At 50.3% G+C, this 24,499-nt stretch overlaps 1 pseudogene across 1 annotated transcript in view; it reads right to left on the bottom strand.

The window, feature by feature from the left end:
• Positions 1-7,626: 7,626 nt before the first annotated feature.
• The window catches only part of LOC311586807 (heterogeneous nuclear ribonucleoprotein A1-like), a 117,573-nt pseudogene continuing 100,700 nt past the window's right edge, over positions 7,627-24,499 (bottom strand). The window contains exons 4-5 of the transcript XR_014783576.1: positions 12,693-12,850; positions 7,627-9,497 (exon numbers count right to left, since the gene is read on the bottom strand). The product of XR_014783576.1 is annotated as a heterogeneous nuclear ribonucleoprotein A1-like (transcript). The remainder of the gene's footprint in view (positions 9,498-12,692; positions 12,851-24,499) is intronic.

Below are 24,499 nucleotides of genomic sequence, written 5' to 3'. Positions count from 1 at the left end.
GTACCAATTTATCCCCTGGGGTGACGCATCAGAATACCTTTTACCTCACGTCCTGGGCAGACCGTGTGATATCTGACTTTCTGATTTCTGCCAGTCAGATAGGTGACAAGTGTTATCTGCCTGTGGTTTAAAATTTCATTTCCGTGGCAACTATGTGCAGTGTGCCTCTCTTCCTGTGTTTATTGGCCATTTGCATTTCCTGTTCTGGGTAATGCTGGCTCATGTCTTTCACTTTTTTTTTTTCTTTCTTTCTTTCTTTCTTCAAGTGGATTATTTATCTTTTTTTGATTAATTAGGAGACTTTTCTGATACCTTCTGGAAAGTCACCCATCATCATCATCATCATCATCATCATCATCATCATCATCATCATCATCATATTACTAGCCTGTAGCACGTCTTCATAAATGCCAAACTGGATGACACTGAGTGAGGCCATGGGTACCTTCACAGTCTGTCCTGGGAGGGTTTCCCCCTATCACTCCCTCCATGCTGGATGTGAGAGAGCCTGCTTTTCCAGCAGGTCCCAGCTCTCCTGTAGCTTTTCTGGGTACTTTAATGTTAGTGAATTCTTTTTTTTTTTTTTTTTTTTTTTAACATTTATTTACTCAGCCTGACAGGGCAGGGGATGTGTCCCACAGCGCACAAGTGGAGATCAGAGGTCTAGAGGTCACTCTCCCCTTCACTATGTGGGGCCCAGGGATCATGCTCAGGGCATCAGGTTCAACAGGAAGACCTCTGTTCCCTGAACCATTTCACTGGCCCATTACCGAGCCCTTTGTGCTGGGAATGCCTTATTCGCACGAATAGGATTCCAGGTGCTTGTTGTATGTGACCTTAGGAGGAGAGAGGACATTTAACCTGGTGGCCACCTGAAGGGTGGCAGAGGGAGGGGACATAAGGCTACGTGCTCCAGGACATGCAGACCCGGGACAGGGAGGGAACAGTCTTACTCCTGCCAGTCTCAAGAGAAGATTTTCAGGCTCATATCTCCCCCCCCCCCTTTTTTTTTTTATAAAGGGAGATATCAGTTGGGAATGGTTTGGTATTGGACCAGAACTTGGTTGGTAGTGACTCTGGCAATGTTGTTTACTTGCTGTCTTAGAAACTAGAAGAACAAAAAAACAAAAACAAAAACAAAAAACAAAAAACAAAGAAAGAAATTGGAGGAAACAGGGGGCCAAGGAGGGGAGGAAGCCAAAGCTACCGGAGGGTTAAGTGCCATGGGGTAGGGGTGTTAGGTACGGAGCACGCCCAAAGATCTCGGTGGAGCATTTGTTTGTCTTGTTCCACCTGTTCAGATTAATTGGCGTAGAAATGTAATACCCAGATCGCGAGAACCCCAAAAAAGACCACCAGGACTCGATACTGATGCAACACACACAGGGTCCTGTGTTACGGGATTGAGCTCGGACCACAATCCTTCCTGATGCAACAGGTTAGGAGAGTGGCCCAGAGTTTCAAGGGCAATTGGCTTATAAAGGGGGAAAACTGTAAGCGGGGAGTTGAGGGTCACAGTAACGTCGACCTTCAGGCGGATTGAGTGGAGGCTGAGTCTGGAGGGGAAGTTTTTTGTCTCAGAGGAACTTTGGATGGCTGATTGTATCTAACCGCTCAGGTGGAGTTTCTGGAGACTGCTGGCAGGTGCGGTTTACAGCAGTACCTGGTCACTCCCGGAACGCAGGGAAAAAGGTCACTTGGAGGACAAGTTCTCACAGAAAATACAGACCGTGGCATTCAGAACATGGCATTAGTTTGGTCCTTACAGAAGCAGCATTTCCCCCAAACACAATGCAAGTCAGTGCATCTGGAGCACTCTGGTTCTGTAGAACAACCCCTGCTACGGAGGTGATCTGTCACGGGAGGGACTTGAGACAGTCCATGGTGGAAGCCATGGCCTGGTCAAGCTATTCCTGGAAGTCATCAGCCACATGTTTTGTCTGGTCCTTTTGCTTTTTTGGGTTTTTTTGAGACAGGGTTTCTCTGTGTAGCCTTGGCTGTCCTAGACTCATTCTGTAGACCAGGCTGACCTCTAACTCACAGTGATCCACCTGCCTCTGCCTCCTGAGTGCTGGGATTAAAAGCGTGTGCCACCACTGCCCGGCCCAACACACACACACTTTTAAAGGTAGCATTGTTGGTCCATTTTCTGCATTAACACGTGTGTGGAATGTGTCACGTACACAAATCAGCTAATGATGATTGTCTGCTCTGTGTTTGAGCAGGTGAAAAGCATCTGTCAGCTTTGTAGGCCTGTTTGTACTATATAACCAAACAGTAATATAAATCTCTATGCATGCTATATGAAAGGATGACATGTTAATAAGTCATGAGTCAGGTAGCTAACAAGGTTGCTCTCATGTTTTGGCTTGTCTCATGAGCTGTTTCCATGTAAGAGGCTCAGCATTCAAGTCACCTTGTTTTGTTGTTCTTCTACGTCTCTTTGTTTGTTCTTTGTTTTGTTTTTTCAAGACAGAGTTTCTCTGTGTAGCCTTGGCTGTCCTGGACTCCCTTTGTAGACCAGGCTGGCCTCGAACTCACAACGATCCACCTGCTTCTGCCTCCCGAGCGCTGGGATTAAAGGCGTGCGCCACCACACCCAGCTTCTTCTACATCTCTTATTTCATGTCCGAAGCCAAGATTTTTAGGAGGTCTTCCCTGGTTGGATCTAATCTTAATTAACTTTGAAGGAATTCCCAACACATTTCCTGACTTTTATTTTGAGGTTAACACACAGCTTTCAGGAATATTTGCTGATCTAATTCAGCAGTCCTTTCTAAAACCTGGTGGTTTTTAGCAGCTGTGTTATCCATCTTATGGTCATTTAAATTTTTTTGAAGTCAATAAAGCATCATTTACTCTCTCTCTCTCTGGGAGACCTTGTGTCCTCTTTTGTTTTATGAGCATTTACTTTAAGGCGCGGTTAGGTCTTTTTATAGCTGCTTGACCTGTAGGATTGTCAGGTAGAGCAATAACATGTTTATTTTATTATTGGATGCATGTGCTAGCTTAATCTGTAAGGTATCTGTAAGATTGCCATCACTTCTAATAAGTGTGTTATAACAGAATTGATCCTTTTAGAAGTCAAGGCAGAAGCCCATTGCAATCCTGAATAGTTATCAACTATATGATGTGCACATTTTAATTTTCCAAACTCTGTCAAGTGAAACATACCCATCTGTCAAATTTTATTTCTTTGGGTACCTTTCAGCAAGCAATGGAACTTGATTATATAAGAACAGATAGGCTGATTCTTTATAATTTCCTTGACTTGTTGCCAGGCTGTAGAAAATCTTTTATTTAAACCTGTAATAACATGATGTCTTTTATGAAAATTTGAAGCTTTCAATTGTAGTTGTATAAATAACAAAGTTAATTTTGAATCATCTGGAATAAGTTTAGTAGTTTCTGTATGTAAAACAACTTTTTTGCATATTAAGAGTCAGTACTATATTAAGGGATTTTTGGGAAACTCTAATAAAACTCTGAGAATAGCATGTGGCTCACCATACAGACTTTGAATTACTTTACTTATATCTTTTGGCTTATAACCTGCAATTCCTGTTTTATTGGCATCTGTGTAAGAGATGGGAGCGTTAGAAATTGGTGTTTCTCTCACTATATGAGGAGGCATCCAGTCGGTCCTCTTTATAAACTGGAGTCTCTTGCTTTTGGAGTATTTGTTGTTAGTTTATCCCAAGAATTTATTGCAAGTTCTTTGCCAGTCTTTATCGGCTGCCCGTAACCTGGTAATGTGGCTATCCATCCCCCTGAAGTTTCTCTGACCGTGAACACAGGGGTGGTCCGTGAACTGTGGGAGGAGTCACTATGTTTGTTAGGGCTCCGCTTCAGCCCGCCTACCTGTGACGTCATTGCTTACCTGCCGCGGGGGCGTGGCCCTGCCCAGCACCATATAAAAGGACAAACCGTCCAAGCGCCTTCCCATCCCCTCTCTCTACTCTCTCTACTCCTCTTACTCTCTCTCTACCCCACCCCCCTCTACTCCCTCTCTCTCTCTCCTCTCTTCTTTACTCTTCCTGTCTCTGCCCCTTTCTCTCTCTGGGGTACCCCTCCGCCCTTTCCTTCTCCCCCCATGCTCATTTAAAACCTCATACAACATAATATCTAGTACCTTGTATCTATCATTATCTTATTCGCATATATAAAATTGGATATTCTCATATATAAAAATGCTGAGGTGGGAGTTGGTTGTTGGTTGTTTTTACTGTGTGTCTCAAGTTTCTCCCTATTAGGAAACAACAACAACAACAAACCATTTCCCATTAAGTGACCTTTTTTCGTTTTGTTTTGTTGTTTTGTTTTTTGTTTTTCGAGACAGCGTTTCTCTGTGTAGCCCTGGCTGTCCTGGGCTCGCTTTGTAGACCAGGCTGGCCTTGAACTCACAAAGATTCGCCTGCCTCTGCCTCCTTAGTGCTGGGATTACAGGCGCGCGCCGCCACGCCCGGTCCCATGAAGAAGGGATCTTTAATATTGAGTTATTCCCACTATTAGGGAAAAGCAGAAAGCATTTAAAAACCAAGCCAGCCAGAAAATTTTAAATTCTAGGCCCGCTGTGTCGCCTCCAGCTGCAGCTGCTGTGGCAAATCCCCACCCGCTGTTCTTGGAACTCAGGTTTTGTTGCTCTGCCCTGGCAGGGCCTAAGCTGAAAAGCTGACAGGCACCCTGCAGCTAGGGAGCTCTGAGTGCCGGCTGGCATCACTTTCTTTTTTTCCAGAGGAAACCTTTGCGGCATCGAAGGCTGATTGTCTTAGAGGCATTAGGGTCCCTCACGGGGAGGGTCTTTTAGGGTTCCCATTCCTCCGGACCCTTCCATCCAAGTGTCATTCCCTCCTTGCGTCCCACCACCGATCCCTCCCCTCCTGGGGTGTCTGTCGCTTCAGTGGGTGGGGTTGGAGGGGGACCGTCTTCCCCAGTGGCCCACCGGAAGCACGTCCACCACGGCGGCGTGGTGCAGTTGGCTCCTGGACTGCTGGGGTGGATGGGGAATCCCACTCCAAGTGTTAAGCTCCCCCGGGTGGATTGGATGGGGCCAGAGTGCTTGGGGCAGGGGCTTTTATTTCCTTTTAAGGGGTCAAAGAGAGCCTGATGAGTGCTAGTGGGAAGGGGGAGCCAGGATTAAAGCAGATTAAAGATACCCAAAAAGCTCTGGAGGGAACCGGGAGCCTCAACTCCCATTGTTTAAAAAAATAAAAATAAAAATAAAAAATCGGTCCGGAGAGAGAAGAACGGCAGATGCCCCACCAATCCTGGGCGTGTTCAAAGTGGAGACCTGACCCTGGAGGAGGGATTTAGCCCAGAGGGAATGGATGCCACTCTCCTTACTTAACTGCCTGTCTGAATTTTTAAAAATCTTGATAGGGATTTCACCAGTCAAGCGGTTTAATTTACGTAGAGTGAAGATTGACTAGGATTGTCTGAAATTTAAGATCTGTGGTAGAGTCATGAGATTTGTTCATTCATTCATTCATTCATTTTTTGTTTTTCGAGATAAGGTTTCTCTGTGTACTCTTGGCTGTTGTGGACTCACTCTGTACACCAGGCTGGCCTCGAACTCATATCGATCGGCCTGCCTCTGCCTCCCCAGTGCTGGGATTAAAGGCGTGTGCAACCACGCCCGGCTTCCTTCTATCTTTCATTAATTCATTTTTGCTGTTGTTGTTGTTGGGTTTTTTGTTTTGTTTTGTTTTTGAGACAGGGTTTCTCTGTGTAATAGCCTTGGATGTCCTGGACTCATTTTGTAGACCAGGTGGCCTTGAACTCACAGTGATCCACCACTGTGCTGGCTCAGGTTTTGTTGTTGTTCTGTTTTGTTTTGTTTGTTTGTTTTCTTTCTTTTTTGTTATTTATTTTTGTTTTCTTTTTTAAGAAGAAAAAAAAAGATAGTTTTTTGGGTTTTGGGGTTTTTTTCCCCTATGACATCTGAGCTGGGCTGTTGGGGTCCAGGCAGAGGTTTCAGGGCAGAGTCTCCTTGGTCAGAAGGTGTCAGTTGCCATCCCAAGGTGTCTGAACCCAACTGCAAAGGAGAAAAAGACAGCTGCCAAGTAAGCTGACATCAAGAAGATAATGAAATAGGCACGTGGGGACCCCTCAAGGCATCCCTGAACTATACTGGGGACCAGGGTATCTCCTGTGACTTGAACAGTGACACTCTTCCTCCTTTGGTGACAGGTGGCATGCTCCCAATGACCACTTTTTCAAAAAGCTCATTTTCTGGTATGACACTGAATTCAGCTACAGGACCAGGTGGTGGACCTCAAAGCCTCCATGGCCTCCAAGAAATAAGGCCCGGATCATCCACCCCATCCAGAACACAAGAGGAAGAGAGAGGCCCACGACTGTTGAGGAGTCTCTGCCTCCACTCAGTCTCCAACCCACTGATCATTTCCCCCCCCCCCCCACACACACACAGAAGTGGAGGGGTTTAGGGAGCCCCAGTCTCTCAAGTACCGTGAGTGAAGTTCACTATGCCCGGGGCGCTGAAGAGATGGCTCAGCCGTTAAGAGCTCTGGCTGCTCTTCCAGAGGACCCAGTTTCCATTTCCAGTACCCACACGACGTCTCACAGGAGTCTGTCATCCAGGAGACCTGATGCCCTCTTTTAGTTTCCAGACGTATATGCAGACATCACACCCATACACATAAAAGAAGCAAAAAGTTCACTGTGGCTCCCGCCTCACCAGATAGGCAAAAATAATATAATATGTTATATTAGAACACTTACATATGTGACAAAACTTTCAATAATGACAAAGGAAAGAGTAACGAAAAGGACGGGGCTGGGAAGGTAGCTCAGTTGGTCTCAGCCGGATCCCCAGCACCGCATAAACCGAACGTTCACGGTGCAGTTCTGGCATGTAGGAGATCAAAACAGGAGGACCAGAAATGCCAAGTGTTCCTCAACTACATTTTGAGTTTGAGGCCAGTCTCAAGCCAGGGTCAAGACGGAGAGAGAGGTTTGGGGGTCAGGAGAGACGAAAGAAACGGGAAGGAAAACAGCAGCATCACGTCTCCTTCAGGTAGGAGAGATGTGGGCCCTGGAGGTAGGGGTGTGGCGGTGCTGAGGTGAGTAACAGGCTCATGGGTTTTACTGTTTTAGACTGTTGGCATGAGTGACATTTTCTCTTATGTATATAACCTGGGTTTTGTTTGTTTGTTTGTTTGTTTGTTTTTTGAGACAGGGTCTCTCTCTGTTATCTTGGCCATCCTTGACTCACTTTGTAGACCAGGCTGGCCTCGAACTCACAGCGATCCACCTGCCTCTGCTTCCTCGAATGCTGGAATTACAGACGTGCACCACTGTGCCCAGCTTGCCAGCCATCTCTTGATCTTTGAAATCAATCTGAGCACAAACAGTCCAGTTCTTTTCATTTTTTTATTTTACATGTATGAGTATTTGTCTTCATGTATGTATGTCTACCACATGTGTGCCTCATGCCCATGAAGGTCAGAGAGGGTGTCAGACGCCCTGGAATTAGAGTTACAGCTATTTGTGAGCCAGCATGTGCATGTGTTGGCGCTCTTAACTGCTAGTCATCTCTCCAGCCCTCTGTTCTTAAAAAGAAAGAAAGAAAAAAACCTTTATTTATTTATTTATTTATTTTATTTATTTATTTTATTTTTGAGACAGGATCTCTCTGTGTAGCCCTGGCTGTCTGGGAACTCACAGTATAGGAAAAGCTGGCCCCAAAGATTCACCTGCCTCGGCCTCCTGAGTGCTGGGATTAAAAGTATGTACCACCATGCCCAGCTTTTTTTTTTTTAATTTTTTAAAAAATATTTTATTGCCAGTCAGTTGTCATGCACATCTTTAATTCCAGTACCAGGGAGGCAGAGGCCGGCAAATACTTGAGTTTGAGGCCAGTCTGGTCTACAGAGTGAGTTTCAGGACAGCCAAGGCGACACAGAGAGACCCTGTCTTGAAAAATAAAATAACAGCAAAACAAAACAAAGCATTATAGACAGGTGTGTGTTCAGATGCTGATCTCTGAGCCATGAGAGCCGGTTGCAGTCCGGATGGATGTGGGCATTGCCCTTTCTTTCTTTCTTTCTTTCTTTCTTTCTTTCTTTCCTTCTTTCCTTCAAGACACATTTATCCAGTGTCATGATCAGACTCTCAGACTGTTACATTTAGCAATCAACAGCATGGGTGAAAAAAGGTCTATCGTAAAACCCTCTATTGGAATGCTTTATACTTTCCACAGAACAGAAACTAAAATGACCTGTTATACAGTTAGTCACAAATACAGTCCTGGAGTTCTTTTTGCCCATACACATGAGTATTGTCTAAAAAAACATGTCTTCTTTGTAGCAGCCAGGCCCTGCCACCGCTGTGGTTGGCTGAGTCACAAATCTGCTGTAACCTGCAGCTTCCCTGTCACCTCTCTGGCTCTCCTCTCCTGCCAAGCTTTGTTTCCTGGCTGTAATGTAATTAGAACCTCCTGCCCATGCCACAGCTGCTGCTGCTGCTGCTGCTGGAACTTCCATAACCACCTTGGTTTCGTGGTTTAGCCAAGTCCTGGCCTCCACCACTATGAGGGCCAGAGTTCCTGCCTCCAAAGTGTCCTCCCCTCATTGGTCCCAAATTTGAAGACTGATTGTTGTAATTGCCAAAATCATTGTAGCTTCCACTGCCTCCGAAATTGCTTCCCTCATTCTCAAATCTACCAAAGCCATCCCTGCTGCCACCATATCTCCCACCACCACGGCTGCCACCAAAGCTACCAGGAGCACTGAAGTTTCCTCCTCGCCCAAAATTGTCATTGCCACCAAAACCGCTGCCTCCACGGCCACCACCAAAGTTTCGTCGCCACTCCGACCTCCCTGGCTGGACGAGGCACTGGCCATCTCTTGCCTTGACAGGCTTTTCTTACTTCACAGGTGTGGCCATTCACAGTATGATATTTTTGAATAACAATCTTATCCACAGAGTCATGGTCATTGAAGGTGACAAAAGCAAAGCCCCTCCTCTTCCCACTGCCTCTGTCAGTCATGATTTCAATCACTTCAGTTTTCCCACACTGCTCAAAGTAGTCTTCTTTAATACCACCAACAAAAGTCTTCTTCACAGTTAAGTGAGCACCTGGTCTCTGAGAATCTTGACACGCAGCTCTCTTGGGTTCTACAACCTTTCCATCCACCTTGTGTGGTCTGGCATTCATAGTGGCATCCACTTCCTCACTGTGGCATGGAGGAGCCCCTGGATCTCTTGGTGTTTGGAGCCTTCATTACCACAGTTAATGGTACCACAGTGTCCCCATTGCTCAAAATGGCTCTTCAGGCTCTCTTCGGTTGTTTCAAAGGCTCAGCCCTCTGATGAAGAGCTTCTGCAGCCGTTCCGGCTCCTTGGGAGACTCTGACTTAGACATGACGGGCCAGGCGATGGGAGCCTTCAGCGATGTTACCTTGGATGCGTCAACCTCCAGAAAGGAGTAAGCGAGCGGACGTATCCCAGACATTGCCATTTCTATGACTGTATCTCTGAGGAGAGAAGGAAGAGGGGGGAGGGGAGGGGCCATGAGGAGGATGAGGAGGAGTTCCCCTTGAGAGAGAGAGAGTTACAGCAGAGGCCAAGGCAAGACTGAGATGGCAAGTAAAAAGGGCAGGTGGCTGGGAGGCAGGCATAATCTGCCCAGTTACAGAGCTTAAAGCTTGTTGAATAAATCTAATAGGTCTTTTTGCCATTATTTGGAAGCTAGGGTGGGTATTAGAAAAGGTCCCTACTAACACCTTAATTCACTGTGTGTATGTGTGTGTGTGTGTGTGTGTGTGTGTCTATGAGACATGAGTACAGGTGTCCATAGAGATCGGAAGAGGGCACGACCTCCTCTGGAGCTGGAGTTTCAGGTGGTTGTGAGGCAGAGGGCTAGGAACAGATCTGTAAGAGCAGTGTAGCTTGACCATCTCTCTTTATATAAAATAAAGCCCCTGTTCTTTATTTTATGTTGCAGTCAGGTTCTCACTATGTAACCTGCCTACCCCTATTCTATTTTGAGTCAGGGTGTCAGGCCTCCAAACTGAGTGATCTTCCTGCTTCTGTCTCCTGAGCACTGAGGTTTCCAGGCATGAATAACCAAGATCGCCTTTTGACGAAGTCTTTTTGAAAATTAAAGTTCAGCCTTGGAACCAAGAGCTGAGCTCACACTATCTCCCTCTTGTGGCTGATCTGGGTATTTCTCCCTCAAATTCCCACCAGTCAGGGAGAGACTGTTTACATGACTGCTCAAGGCTGTCCCTTCATACAGTGTCTCAAGAATTGGAAATACTTTTGGTATATCAGGGGGGAAAAAAAGCCTGGGCTAAGGGAAGCCAAGCTCTGTGCACTTTCCAGGACCAGAGGCAGACTTATCTGAGCCGTTGATGAGATCCAACACTGCCCCCTGGTGGTTGATATGTTAATTTTCAGAACCCAACCCGTCCCACCCTCCATTGCTCCTATTGAACATCAGCCTTCCCCTTCCCCTTCCCCTTCCCAGGGTTCTGGGATCCAGGTTTGCCTTCTGCAGAGGAGACCTTCTGCCAATTTAAACCAGCCCATGCCTTGCATCAGCCTTATCCAGATACAGAGAGAAGGCAGGCGGCAGGCACCCACCCCTACACATAAAATAAACAATATTCTTAAAAGGGGGCAGGAAGTGGGGCGGGTGTGATGGCACATGCCTTTAACCTCAACATTCAATGAGACAGAGACAGGTAGATCTCTGTGAGCTCAAGGGCAACATGGTCTACACAGCAAGTTCCAAGCCAGCCAGGGCTACACAACGAGAGCCTGTCTCAATAAACGGACGTAAGTAAACCACTTGCCAGAATCCTTATCCCCCGGCAGGAAGCAGTGGGAATTCTGTGGCGAAAGGGCCTTCCTACCCAACCCTCCATCACTGTACACTGAGGACAGTCAAAGGCACCTTCAAAAAGCGGCTGGAGGAATGAGTGTGTGGGCCGTGTGGTTCTTTCCAACCTGCCTCAAGAGGGTAGGTAGCAGGTGTGGTCTCACATGCTACAACAACAGAGGGCGCCAGGCTACTTTCCTTTCTCCCAAGCCCCCTTCTTGCTTCTCCTGAGGCTTTCATCTCCCAAATGCACACTTGTGAGGACGCTGACCTAAAAGTCCTAAATACCAGATTTGTAGACAAGGAGTTGCTCATAGCACCTCAGTTTACAAAATCGGGGTTCTCTTCCCTCTTGGATCCGCGTAAGGTGGGCACGTGGTTACCCACACTTAAAATGGTCGTGTCCCCCCCCCACCCCCCAGACAGAGTTTCTTTGTGTAGCCTTGGCTGTCCTGAGCTTGCTTTGTAGACCAGGCTGGCCTCGAACTCACAGCCACCCACCTGCCTCTGCCTCCCAAGTGCTGGGATTAAAGGTGTGCGCCACCACCACCCGGCATCCAGAACCTATTTATAAAGCCAGCGCATACCTGTGATCCCAGCGCTCGCTTGGCAAAGTGGATCCCTGGAGTGAGCTAGCTGACCTCTAGCCAGTCTATGACAGTCTATGAGCTCCAAGTTCAGTGAAGGACCTTGTCTCAAAATATAAGGAGCTGGACCAGAGGGATGGCTCAGCTGGCAAACATGCTTGCTGCCAACCCTGCCAACTTAAGAACAGTCCCGTGGGCCCACATGCGGAAGGAGAGAACCAACTCCAGCAAGTTGTCCTCTGCGCGTGCGCGCGCACACACACACACACACACACACACACACACACAACAAGCCAGGCCAGGTGTGGTGGTGCAGACACATATAATTCCAGCACTGAGGAAGCCGAGGCAGTTGGATCTCCATGTCAGCCTGGTCTACAAATTGACATTAAGGCTAGCCAGGGCTACACAAAAATACCCTGTCTTAAAAACACCTTTTAAAATAAAAAATGTTGTGTCTGCCACTCATAAAGGTGTACCTCAGTCCTTCTAGAAGTATCCATCAGTTGGGAGTCTGTCTCTTCTGTTCCTCCTGAGTGCTGGGTGCCTGCTGTTTGGTTATTTGTCTTCCTGGGGCCGGGGGGGGGGGCGGTATTTGTTCACTAGCCTTAGATGTTGTTACTTCTCTATTTTCTTTTCTTTTTTTTTTTTTTCTCTTTCTATTTTCTTTATCCGGCCTATGTTGGCATTATTTGAACACTTTTAGTGTCCTACTTAGATAAACACATGTACGGTATTTTATCTGCCTCGATTGTGGTTTTTTTTGTTTGCTTTCTTTTGGTAGTTGCTCTGGGACAATATGTACTTACATTACAGGCTACTGCTGCGGTCCCTGGCTGCCCCCTAGAGGTGACAGGTAAGAAACCAGTGCTGAAGCGGCATACACTCTGGACAAAGGCTCAGTGGCTCAGAGCTGAGTATGATCTGGAAGTCTCCTCCCCGAGGACCAGCTTTCATGGTACCAAAAGGCACCGGGCAAAGTCCCAACATTCCTACCCAGCCAAGATGCCTATTTATCACAATTACCAGCGTGGCACGATGTCCCTAAGGGGGCAACGGTGGCACACACACCTTGTAGGTCACCACCAGCTCTCTAACTGGACTTAAGGCTCACCGCTGAACAAGAGGGAAATCATCATACTTGGTCCTGGAAACGCAGCCAACTACCCTGGGCTAGTGAAGACAAGGGTCTTGGAGAGGAACCTGCAACCGCCACATACAAAACCAGCACCGTCCTTAACTACATTCTAAATATTTACCTGTATACCCGCAGATAAACGTAGTCTTCACCCCCTCATCAAGATAAGTTGATAGAGACCACTAGAGAAGGCCACAGGCAATCAGAACGCAGAGATGTAGACCACAGTCCCACCGGACACATCTACAGCACATCTCCTCATCGAAGGCTCAGGGATCGCTGTGGAAGAGGAGGAGGAAAGACTGTAGAAGCCAGAGGGACAGGAAGTCTGCTGTTAGAGCGTGTCCTGGGAACGCCAGAGATGCCGCACACATGAAGTTTCACCAACACATCTACTACCTAAACATGACCCGAATAAGGATGATACCAAATACACGTGCTAATGCGAAACGGGGAAGGTACATGAGACCTCAAGCCTAGACAAAAAACTACGGGGGACTAAGGAATGCTGAGGTCAGCCCTGAAAACATGTACTCACAATAACATGTCTAACATAGAAGCAGGTTGTATTTATATATTGGAAACACACACATATGCACACACACATGCACGCGCACACACATAATAACAATTTTTTCGAAGGAGGTCATGAATTTTACAAGAGAGTAGGGGTGTTGCCTGGAAGAGGTTGGAGCAAGGAAATGGAATAGGGAGAATGGTATCATTACAATCTCAAAAGTAAAAATTATACTAAAAAAGTAAAAATTCTAACAACAGAAAAGGAAGCATGGCAAAAATTGAGTTTTGTAGGGTGGTGGCACATGCCTTTAACTGCAGCATAGGCAGGGGCAGGGGCAGGGGCAGGGGCAGGGGCAGGGGCAGGGGCAGGGGCAGGGGCAGGGACAGGGGCAGAGGCAGAGGCAGGGGCAGAGGCAGAGGCAGGGGCAGGGGCAGGGGCAGGGGCAGGGACAGGGGCAGAGGCAGAGGCAGGGGCAGGGGCAGGGGCAGGGACAGGGGCAGAGGCAGAGGCAGGGGCAGGGGCAGGGGCAGGGGCAGGGACAGGGGCAGAGGCAGGGGCAGGGGCAGGGGCAGGGGCAGGGACAGGGGCAGGGGCAGGGGCAGGGGCAGGGGCAGGGGCAGGGACAGGGGCAGAGGCAGAGGCAGGGGCAGGGGCAGGGACAGGGGCAGGGGCAGGGACAGGGGCAGGGGCAGGGGCAGGGGCAGGGGCAGGGACAGGGGCAGAGGCAGAGGCAGGGGCAGGGGCAGGGGCAGGGGCAGGGACAGGGGCAGAGGCAGGGGCAGGGGCAGGGACAGGGGCAGAGGCAGAGGCAGGGGCAGGGGCAGGGGCAGGGGCAGGGGCAGGGGCAGGGGTAGGGGTAGAGGCAGGGGCAGGGGCAGGGACAGGGGCAGGGGTAGAGGCAGGGGCAGGGGCAGGGGCAGGGGCAGAGGCAGGGGCAGGGGTAGGGGCAGGGGTAGGGGTAGAGGCAGGGGCAGGGGCAGGGGCAGGGACAGGGGCAGAGGCAGGGACAGGGGCAGAGGCAGAGGCAGAGGCAGGGGCAGAGGCAGGGGCAGGGGCAGGGACAGGGGCAGGGGTAGAGGCAGGGGCAGGGGCAGGGGCAGGGGCAGAGGCAGGGGCAGGGGTAGGGGCAGGGGTAGGGGTAGAGGCAGGGGCAGGGGCAGGGACAGGGGCAGGGGTAGAGGCAGGGGCAGGGGCAGGGGCAGGGGCAGAGGCAGGGGCAGGGGTAGGGGCAGGGGTAGGGGTAGAGGCAGGGGCAGGGGCAGGGACAGGGGCAGGGGTAGAGGCAGGGGCAGGGGCAGGGACAGGGACAGGGGCAGGGGCAGGGACAGGGGCAGGGGCAGGGACAGGGGCAGGGGCAGGGGTAGGGGCAGGGGCAGGGACAGGGGCAGGGGCAGGGGCAGGGGTAGGGGCAGGGGCAGGGGTAGGGGCAGGGGCAGGGGCAGGGGCAGGGGTAGGGGCAGGGGCAGGGGCAGGGGCAGGGGTAGGGGCAGGGGTAGGGGCAGGGACAGGGACAGGGGCAGGGGCAGGGGCAGGGGCAGGGGTAGGGGCAGGGGCAGGGGCAGGGGCAGGGGCAGGGACAGGGGCAGGGGCAGGGGCAGGGGCAGGGGTAGGGGCAGGGGCAGGGGCAGGGGTAGGGGCAGGGGCAGGGGCAGGGGCAGGGGCAGGAGTAGGGGCAGGGGCAGGGGCAGGGGCAGGGGCAGGGACAGGGGCAGGGGTAGGGGCAGGGGCAGGGGCAGGGGCAGGGGCAGGGGCAGGGACAGGGGCAGGGGCAGGGACAGGGGCAGGGGCAGGGGCAGGGGCAGGGGCAGGGGCAGGGGTAGGGGTAGGGGTAGGGACATGAAAGCAAATGGATCCAGGTTGGCCCGGTCTATATAACAAGTTCCAGGTCAAACAGGACTCCGTAGCGAGGTCCTGTCTCAAAGAGATACTAAAAATAGAAATACCCAAGTTTCATCGTGATGTATGCATCCTTGTACTTTTTTTGGTATTTACTCCCACACTCTAGCCTTTACTGTAAATCTCCATTTTCCAGCTGGTCCCTTCCTCTCCAACCACAAGTCCCCACTCCTCTTTCATGTCTTCTTCTATATCGTGTATAAATAGCATTATGTGCATACATAGCTGTTAAACCTAGATCTGTATCTGAGTGAAAAATACAATATTTGGCCTTTCTTATCCCATCACCATCTGTTTGTTTTCCTCCTACCTGTGTGCATGTGCCTGTCTAAATCTAGGCACCTCAAATGAGAGAAAACATGCAATGTTTGTCTGGGTCTGGCGGGGTTTTTGTTGTTGTTGTTTTTGTTTGTTGTTTTGTGTGTGTGTGTGTAACGTGGTAACCTTCAGTTACTTCTGTTTTCCTGTAAATAATGTAATTTAATTCTTGTTTTGTTTCATTTCTCGAGGCAAGTGTTTCTCTGTGTACCCCAGGCTGTCCTGGAACTTGCGCCGTAGGCCAGGCTGGCCTCGAACTCACAGCGATCAGCCTGCCTCTGCCTCCCGAGTGCTGGGAGTAAAGGTGTGCGCCACCACGCCCGGCTTGTAATTGAATTCTTTATGGCGAAACCAAACTCTGCAGTGCTGGGCGTGCAGTTTGGAGGCTGAGGTAGAAGCGTTACCCTAATAAGCTCAAGGCTAGCCTGGATTACGCAGTAAGGTAATTATGCAGTAAAGATTACACAGGTCAGTTGCGCCCTGAAGAAGAACAAAGAGCTGTATCTCTTGTGTACATGCACTGCCTTTCTTTTTCCGGGTTTGTCTGTTGATGGACATCTTGCCTGGCCCCATATCCTGGTCTTAGGGAGCAGTGCTGCAGGCCTGGGGTGTGCTAACTCAGGTTCCTTCCGAGCATGCCCAGGGCCATACCATCACATGGTAGTCTACTCTTAGTCATGAGGAACCTCTATGCTATTTCCACGGTGACTGTGCCCCAGTTCACAGTTTCACCAACAGTGATGAGGTGGTCCCTTTTCCTCGTATCGAGGTTTCTCCATTCTTGATTCTTTTTATAGAAGCGATTTGTTGGGGTTGGAGGTGTGTGTGTGTGCAGGGATTAAAGGTGTGCACCACCACGCCCGGATGATTTATTTTAAAACAAGGCCTAACAGCTACTTTCTGTCTGAAAAACTTTCTGCTATTCCCTCACTGCTGCCTGGAACTCACTCCGTAGATCAGGCTGGCTTCAAACTCAGAAATCCACCTGCCTTAGCCTCCCGAGTGCTGGGATTGAAGGCATGTCCCACCACCATCCGGTTCTATCTTTCTTTATTTTTAAAGATTTATTTATTTATTATGCATATACAGTGTTCTGTCTGCATGTATGCCACATGACAGAAGAGGGCAATAGATCTCATTAGAGATGGTTGTGAGCCACCATGTGGTTGCTGGGAGTTGAACTCAGGACCTCTGGAAGAGCAGTCAGTGCTCTTAACCACTGAGCCATCTCTCTCCAGGCCTTACATCAGCAGTTTAAAGCCATGATTAGGAGAGCACTTGCTGACAAGCCTGAGTTCAACCCCCAGGATCTGCAGGGTCTTAGGTAGCTCAGTCCAGCCTCAATTTCAGTATTTAGCCCAAGATGACCTTAAAGTGCTCTCCAAAGCCACCTCCTCTTCTTCCTTTTCAATGGCCGTGTCCACCTCATGTAGCCACAGGCTGGTCTCCAGCTCACCTCGCAGCAAGGATGACTTTGCACTTCTGATCCTCCTGCCTCTACCTTCCGAGTACTAGGGTCATAGGGGTGCATCGCCACTCCTGGTTTATGCGGTGCTAGGAATTGAACCCAGTGCCTCACACATGCCAGGCAAACACTCTACCAGCTGAGCTGCATCCCCAGGACAGTGTTGGCTTCCTGTCTGGGGTAGAGAGTCCTGATGCCAGGGCCATGGTGGGCAGAGCTCCCCAGGGAACAATGCCCCCTTTTCTGTGACAGAAAGTTCTGGAAAATATGCACATTGACCATGGCTATGTTGTACACGCTCCTGGCTCACAAATGCGTCAAACTAGCCCACACCAGGTCCTCTCTTGTCTCTGAGAATTATCTAGAGCTCCAAAGTGGTACCTGTGTCCCACAGCCCTGGCCTGGAGCTCAGAGGACATGTGTCTGAAGAGGCAGGCAGCTTTTCAGAGATGATTCAGGGTTTTATGCTGGCTTGATCCTGTCTCCATTCTTGGCCTTAGCTTTTTTTGTTACAGAAATAGGTTTTGGTTATTATTGGTTTTCAATGCATTTATTCATTTGTTTGTTTTGAGGCAGGGTCTTGCTGTGGAGCCCAGGCGGACGTCAAACTGTTGGTCCTTCTGCCTCTGCTTCCTGAGTGCTATGATTACAGCTGGGCACAAACCCTTAATCAATCAATTTCCCTTTCTCCCTTCTTCTCTTCCTCCTTCCATCCCTCTCCTGCTTGGTTTTGCAAAAGAGGGTCTCGTGTAGCCCAAGCTGGCCTAAAACTCACTATGCAGCTAAAGATGACTTTGAACTTTTGTCACCTCCCAGGTGCTAGGGTTACAGGTGTGCACCACCACATTCATTCTCCTCCTGTTCTCTTTTGTTCCTCCTCCCCTCCCCCCTCCCCTCCCCCCTCCCCTCCCCCCTCCCCTTCCCCTTCCTTCTTTTGGTTCCTGGAGACAGAATTTCTCTGTAGCCTTGGCTTTGTAGACCTGGACTGGACTCAACTTTGTGGACCAGGCTGGCCTCGAACTCAGAGACTCGCCTGCCCCTGCCTCCCCGAGTGCTGGGATTACAGGCCTGCACCACCACCACCACCACTCTGTACTCTCCTCCTTAGAGCGCCTGAGGGAACTGCCCCCCATAGTCCTAGCCCTTTAACTCAGCCTGGATCCTCTGTGAGTCCACGGGGCTTGCTCAGGAGAACCCACGGGTGTGCGTGCATTCAGCCTTGGACGCAGATCTCCTTGGTGCCATGTGGACAAGAAAAGGGCGGGGACCGTCGTGAGAGTTGTTGTCCCTTAGCAGGTACCTTAGAAACCCCCATCTCCACTGGGTCCTGGCCTTTCTGGCATCTGTTCAAAGACCACTAAGCAGGAAGTGGTTACTGTTTACCAGGTGATACCTGACTATCTGCTTTAGCCAAAGCCCGCCTTCCATTCCTGACCTTCCGGGTAGCTTGGCAGCATTAGCCCCACACCTTTTTCTCTTTCCTGGACCCCCTACCATCTCCATTCCAAGAGAGAGAGAGAGAGAGAGAGAGAGAGAGAGAGAGAGAGAGAGAGAGAGAGAGAGAGAGAGAGAGACAGACAGACAGACAGACAGACAGACAGACAGACAGACAGACAGACAGGGACAGGGACAGGGACAGGGACAGGGACAGAGACAGAAATGTAGTTCTCAAACTTGCCAATAGAGGGCGCTGCTGCCATAACAGTTGAACTTTACGGGCCTGAGGCTGGGGAGCTCAAGTGCCGCCCCCCCCCCCCCCAGGGCACTCTAGTTTTGATGGAAAACATAGATAAGCCCCACCCAGCAATGGAGGCCACCTTCTTCTCCCTCCCTCCCCATCCCCCCCCCCACACCCACAGAGCCAGGGTGCAAAGGGCAAGACTGAACAATCTAGGGGCATCCCTTTAGCCTCTAGCTGTGATCTCCAACTACTAGGGCATTTCTGGGGCAAGGCTGAGCCCTTTTGACCTCTTGCCCTACTCTCTAACTCACGTCCCTGGATCCCCAGTCTCACGCCTTGTCCTAGCTGTGGCCATGTATGCATACAGGGTTCTCACTCACTTCTCCCAGAATGAGACCGGCAGAAGGGTCTAAAGGTTTTGCTCCTGCCTCTCCTACATCCCAGCCACACCCAAACCCCCATCCTCTGGTTGGCGGAGGATCAAGATACCTCAGCCATTTGCAGACCTAGACTTACATGATGGATGCGATGCTCAGAAGACTGAAGTGTTCCTGCCACGCTGCCTGCCTGAGCCTATGGTGGAAGGAGAGATCCTGCTACGTTGTCCTCTGACAACCACAGGTGCGTGGTGGCAGGTGCCTGGCTCTCACCCTCAAAAAAGTACACCAATGTGATTTCTTACCAAAAAAAAAAAAAAAAAAAAAAAAAAAAGCAAGACAAAATAACAACCAAAACCCATGGTCGGGACCTAAGACACCAGGGACGCTCACCTGAGCTCTCTGCAGTTATTTTTCCCACCCCTAGGGTGCAGCAGGGTCTCGGACTGAGACCAGGCACCTCGAACAAACCCTTAAGGAGGCACACACTGATGTGTTGTGTTGGCTGGTCCCTGATAATTTGTGCTGATTCATAGACCGGCTCTCCCTAGAGGACTGGTGGGGCAAACCTCCTCAGCAGCCTGGTCCGGAACCCACCAGCAGCCACAATGGCCATGTGGAAAAGGATCTGTTCTGCCTTCTGAATTCCAGGCCTTTCTAGGCTGTGTTCACCACCCCACCCCCCCCACCCAGCTGCCGCCACCCATGATAGCCTCCCTTATCCTCTGCAAACTTTGTCTCACGCGTCAGGCGTGAATACTGGTTGAGACACCTTGCTCCTGTCCCACGCCTGCGGCATCTATAACCCTTCGCCTCATACTCCAGGTGTGACACATACAAGCAGAGTGCACTTGTGCCTTCTGTGGGAGGTAGTCAAGCTCCCTCTGCCCTGGGAGACTTTTTCTATGTAGGCTAGTGGTGAAGACCTGAGGGCCGTCTTACTGAGCAACACACCCCATGGTCATCAGACACACTAAGTCTTCAGCAGCATCCTGGAAAGTCTGCACTATGAGAAGCTGCATCCACCCCCCCACCCCCCACCCTCTCCTCCACCCTCCGGCCCACGTGGCTGTGGGAAACGCTCCATTATATTCCTGAAGAATCTTAAGGCATGGGTGTTGTTTCCTGAGAATTATAGACAAGTCACTACAGGTTCCCCACCCCACCCCCCCCTCGGCTCCAAGCGTCTTCTCCCAGCATGCCATGGTTCATTCTGGCTCCACTGATAGAGCCTGGTCCTCCAGGACACTCCCTATGTGGCACTGCATGTTGGCTATCTGACAAGGTGACACACTCACTGTGACCTGTCACTCATCCAGCTGGACATCAGAGCTCTTTCTTCATGACCATCCAGGCAGGGTAGGGGGTAGGGAGTAGGAGGCAGAGATGGGGTTCTCTGCCAACCTCCTGCTTCTTGCCAGACAAGTGTTCTTTTGGGTGAGAATTTTATTAGAAGAGTTATAAACATGGATAAAAACTGGGCGTGGTGGCTAGAACACAAGGAGGCAGAGGCAGGCAGATCTGTGTTTCTGACCAGCCTGGTCTACAATTTGAGTCCAGGACAGCCAAGGCTACACAGAGAAACCCTGTCTCGAAAACAGCAACAAAACAAAGCAAAACAAAAAACAAACAACCAACCCCCAAACAGAGAACTGGAAAGATGGCTCAGTGGTTAAGAGCTCTGACTGCTCTTCCAGAGGTCATGAGTTCAATTCTCAGCAACCCATGGTGGCTCACAAGCATCTATGATGAGATCTGGTGTTTTCTTCTGGAGTGCAGGCGTACATGCAGATAGAACACTGCATGTAATAAATAAATCTTTGAAAAAAGAAAAACAAACAAACAAAAAAATAGACAAAAGAGTTATAAACAGACAAACATGCAGAATACGGGGGGGGGGGGAGTGGGAGTCGCTTCTCAGAGAAAAGGGGTAGAAGGGTTTTAGAACTTGAGCCTAGAGCAAGGTGGTCCTTGTGCCCTGGGTGTCCAGGTGGGCAGGCAAGGGGAGAGAATTCCTAGTGAGCAAGTGTGTCCCCCAGTAGCCTTCTGATGACCCTAGGAGTCTGGCAACCTGAAAGCTGTGAGCTCCCTTGGGGAAGCAAGAATGGCACCTGGAACCATAGCCCTGGGGTGAGGGATTCTTTGAAATGGGCGGCAGCAGGTGGGCGTGGCCTGAGCTGCAGACTGGTGGTCTGGATTCCAACAATGGGGTGGCGTGGAGAAAGACTAGAATCGCTCACGATGGTCTTAAGTCCTCTCTCAAGCCAATCCCCTTGCAGCCTTCCAGGGAAGGAGGAAGAGGGCCACTTGGTGTGCGCCTAAATGGCCAGCCCCTTGTCTTCTGTCAGGGCAGGTCTTCCATTAGGACGGTCAGGCTCTCGGGAGGAGTTCAAGGGACCACACATATGAAGAATGTGATGGAAAAGGGAGCAGATATCCCACTGGGAGGACAGAGCTGAGCAGAAACATCCCCAACGCGGCCACCCAGGGAAGCCTCGCTCTTCACTTTCTACTACCGGGAAGTGCAAGTTTTTTTTTTTATTGGTTATCGCAGGGAAATGTACACACTGCTAAGACCAATTGAGTCCACCGCCTGCCTGTTCTCCCATTGATCCACTTATCTATCCACCATCGGTCCATCCCTCCTCTGAGTAGAAAAGTGTGAGGTACCACAAAAAAAACCCCAAAAAACAAAAAACAAACAAAACATACACACACACACACACACACACACACACACACACACACACACTCACCACCACCACCAAAAAAACCAACCCCACACAACTAAGCTTTCCTAACTGAACTGGCATCCTGATAGTCTACATAGCTCTGGCTGGCCTGGAACCTCTGCCTCTTTAGTGCCGAGATGAAAGTCATATGTGCATAAACCACTAGGTGAAGGCTGGTACCTAAGCTTTAACACTAACACACAGTCTGCCCAGTTTCAAGGGGGAAGAAATAATCAGGAAGCTTGTTCTATGGTACCTATCCATGCCCCCACCCACTCCCCCACCTATACACCCAGCTTCCCTCCTACTCATCCACCCTCCGATCCATGCATGGCTCCATCCACTCACCCATGCATCATCCATGCATGCATCCATGCATGCACGCATCCATCCATCCATGCATCCTCCACGCATGCATCCATCTATCCATGCACGCATCCATGCATCCTCCATGCATCCATCTATCCATGCATCATCCATCTATCCATCCATGCATCATCCATCTATCCATGCATGCATCCATGCATCCTCCATGCATCCATCTATCCATGCATCATCCATCTATCCATGCATGCATCCTTGCATCCTCCATGCCTCCATCTATCCATGCATCATTCATCTATCCATCCATGCATCATCCATCTATCCATCCATGCACCCATGCATCCATCATGCATGCATCCATCCACCCAGCCATCTACCCACTCACCCACCCACCCCCTCCTACTTATCCACCTATTTATACATCTTCTACCCTGTTTTCCCATCCACTCTCCCTCTGGTCCATCCTGCACCACTTCCCACAGAGACCTGCTTTATGCCGAGCCCCATGCTGGCTCTTGAGGCTACAGTAGGCAAGCAAGAGGCGCCTACCTCTTGTCCTGTTTTCAGTGCACAAAGGTGACTTCTAGTGAAACCCAATACAGAACACTTGTAGGCCCACTCCCAGGGCTGCTTTATGAGCTAGGATCAGTTGGTTCTCTAACTCAAAAATACTGGGACTGAAGAGGGCTTAGTGCTAAGAACGTTTGCTCTCACAGAGGATCCAGGTTAGGGTTCTCTCCCACACATATGCGGGTGCGCGCGCGCGCGCGCGCGCGCGCGCGCACACACACACACACACACATATAGGCGAGGGAGACAAGAAAACACACACACATATATATAAATGATCTTAAAAACTAAATCTGAAAAATAAAATCCACCAAAAGCTGCCTAGTCAGAGAAGGAGGGACAGCAGTGTATTCTCTCCTGGGCCTCACTCAACTGCTGCCTTGGCTTCCTGGGCACCCTCATCTCTGAGGCAGACCCCTAGCATCGGGATTCCCAGGCTGAGTCACCAGGCACTGTGGGCATAGCACACAAGCTCTATTCTTGAAGAATTTAGTTTCCCTAGCCTTCTTCCAGAGCATAGGAATCCTGAACCAGGTTGGAAAGAGCAAGGGCCACCACTTGGCCTCTTTGCCTGCCTCCCTCTTGGCGAGCGAGCTAGCTGTCTCCAAATGGCCCCCAGCTCTTCTAGACCAGAGAGCCCTACTGAGTTTGATTGCTGTCTTTCCAAAAGCCATGGCCACACAGAAGGAGATCCTAGCATTTAAGGAAACACGGGCTTTTGGGTGACCCTGCTCACCTTGCCCCAGATTCTGCTTTGGACTGAAGATGCAAGGGAGGGAACTAAACTCTGCCTCCCCCACACCCCCACACCCCCGCAAAACACCATCCCACCCCCCCTCCCTGCCAAGCTTTGGGCTCAGACTCAAGCCCAACCCACAGTCATCCACGACTGGAGGGAGCTCCAGCCTCTGAGGACAGAAGGAAGCGGCTCACAGCTAACATTCCTCTAGGATGAGAACAGTCTGCTTGCTGCCCAAGGACCCATGGGAGGGCAAGGCTCAACCACTCGAGGAGGAGCTCAGTCCACTCCTAGGGAGAGAGTCTTCTTCTTCTTCTTCTTCTTCTTCTTCTTCTTCTTCTTCTTCTTCTTCTTCTTCTTCTTCTTCTTCTTCTTCTTCTTCTTCTGTCTGCAGCACCTGACTGAGCTAGGGGACAGCAGACTGGGGCTAGAAGTCCCTTTCCACTCCATGTCCCCAACTCAGTCAGCTTCTCTCTTTGCCATTACTGTGCCTACCTCTAAGTTTGGCTATTTCTAGCTTTGAGCTTGGCAGGCTCGGCTTGGACAGAAAGCTTACGCTCTTCTTGAGCGTGTCAGGAGAAAGCGCCACAATAAGCAAGTCAAAGATTGACCAAAGAATGTATATGAACCAGCAGTTGCTAGTGCCCGAATCCCAGCATTTAGGACGTATAGGAGGCGAGGGGGATCATGAGTTCCAGAACAGCCGCAACTACACAGGAATTCGAGGCTAGCCTGGGCTACTGGAAACCCTATTTCAGTGTGTGTGCATGCACACACATACACACACGTGAACGCATACCTATTAGAGATGGTGCGGCTCAGTTGGTAGCGTCTGCCTGGCTTGCGTCAAACCCTGGGTTAGATTCCCCCACACTGCAAAGTCGTAGTGGACCACACTCCGGACTGGGTGGAGGTAGGAGGCTCCGATGCTCAAGGTCATCCCTCAGCTACATAGTGAGCTCAACAACAGTTTGGGGGATGTGAGCTCTTGTCTCCCTACAAAGACAAACAATAAAACCCTACGTCTCATTCCTCAGGTATCGTATGATTTCACAGCCCATCTTCACCTGGTGGACCACCACTATTGTACCCTGTGTGGCCACCCTCTACTGTTCTCCCTTGCGGTGGTCCCCACCTTCTCTGGGAACAAAAGCCAGCAGAGAACCCGGCAGGTGCACTGAGGTGGGGCTTTTCCGGGACTGGTTTTCCCCGGTTCCCACTGGAAGTTCCAGCGAGGTGCTGGCCAGGGACTCTGGACATGTGCCCGTCCGTCCCTGCCGCCTGCCTTGGAGCCAGAGCTCAGCGC

The sequence above is a fragment of the Acomys minous genome, assembly GCF_964271855.1.
Source record: "Acomys minous genome assembly, chromosome: 16".
In the NCBI taxonomy this organism is placed as follows: domain Eukaryota; kingdom Metazoa; phylum Chordata; class Mammalia; order Rodentia; family Muridae; genus Acomys; species Acomys minous.
Note: the sequence above shows the minus strand (reverse complement) of the source record. Positions and strands in the feature narration are given on the sequence as shown.